The sequence below is a fragment of the Bos indicus genome, chromosome 9, assembly GCF_029378745.1.
Source record: "Bos indicus isolate NIAB-ARS_2022 breed Sahiwal x Tharparkar chromosome 9, NIAB-ARS_B.indTharparkar_mat_pri_1.0, whole genome shotgun sequence".
NCBI classification, from domain to species: domain Eukaryota; kingdom Metazoa; phylum Chordata; class Mammalia; order Artiodactyla; family Bovidae; genus Bos; species Bos indicus.
The window spans coordinates 61578997-61580384 of NC_091768.1; positions in this window are offsets into that span (position 1 = coordinate 61578997).

Sequence of the window (1388 nt, forward strand, 5' to 3'; positions counted from 1 at the left end):
TTCATGGAAGATTACCAATGAGCCTTAGACTTGGTGACTATGGTTGACGAATGCCTGATGGTGATAAATATAATGTGATGGGCTCTTGTGTGCTACTTGTTATTTCTTTAGACATGCAATCTGATAATGAGCTTGTCTGTCTAATACATGTGCTCTATTGTAAACTGACTCAGAGACTTCTAAGTGAATCCGGAAGAATCTATATTGGACCAGAGCCCAGGAGTTTTTTTTTTTTTTAGCACTTCTGCTTTAGAAGTAGAATTCAGCCAAACCATAAATGAGCTAAATTATAGAGGAGGCATAAGGGGATCATGGGTCTTAAGGAATAGGGGGAAGCCAGGATGGCCCTTTAGTAGCCTTGTGGTCCTTGATAGCAACTGGAGGACAATGGTTCAGCCTGTGCTGTGCTGTGCTTGTCTGGCTCTTTGTGACCCCACAGACTGTAGCCCACCAGGCTCCTCTGTTCATGAGGTTTCTCCAGGAAAGAATACTGAGGTAGGGTGCCATCCTCTCTTCCAGGGAATCTTCCCAATTCAGGAATTGAACTGGGGTCTCCTGCTTTTCAGGAGAGCTACCTGGGAAGCCCATGGGTCAGCCTGCTGCTGCTGCTAAGTCGCTTCAGTCGTGTCCGACTCTGTGCGACCCCATAGATGGCAGCCCACAAGGCTCCGCTGTCCCTGGGATTATCCAGGCAAGAACACTGGAGTGGGTTGCCATTTCCTGCTCCAATACATGAAAGTGAAAAGTGAAAGTGAAGTCGCTCAGTCGTGTCCGACTCTTCGGAACCCCATGGACTGCAGCCCACAAGTCTCCTCCGTCCATGGGATTTTCCAGGCAAGAGTACTGGAGTGGGTTGCCATTGCCTTCTCCCCAACCCTGATGGATCAGGCTACATCACCTTAAAACATAAAACAACATCCACCCAGAGGTGCAGTTGGGCCATAAAGAACACTGAATGTTGAAGAATTGATGCTTTCAAACTGTGGTGTTGGAGAAGACTCTTGAAAGTCCCTTGGACAGCAAGGAGATCAAATCAGTCAATCCTAAAGGATATCAACCCTGAATATTCATTGGAAGGACTGATGCTGAAGCTGAAGCCCCAATACTTTGACTATCTGATGCAAAGAGCCAACTCATTGTAAAAGACCCTGTTGCAGGGAAGGAATGAAGGCAGGAGGAGAAGGTGGGACAGAGGATAAGATGGTTGGATGTTATCATCGACACAATAGACATGAGTTTGAGCAAACTCCAGGAGATAGTGAAGGGCAGGGAAGCCTGGCGTGCTACAGTCCACGGGGTCACAAAGAATTGGACATGACTTAGTAATGGAGCAACAACTACAGCAAGAGCAGTGTCTCTAGAGCAGCATCCTGACCAGCTGTGTGACC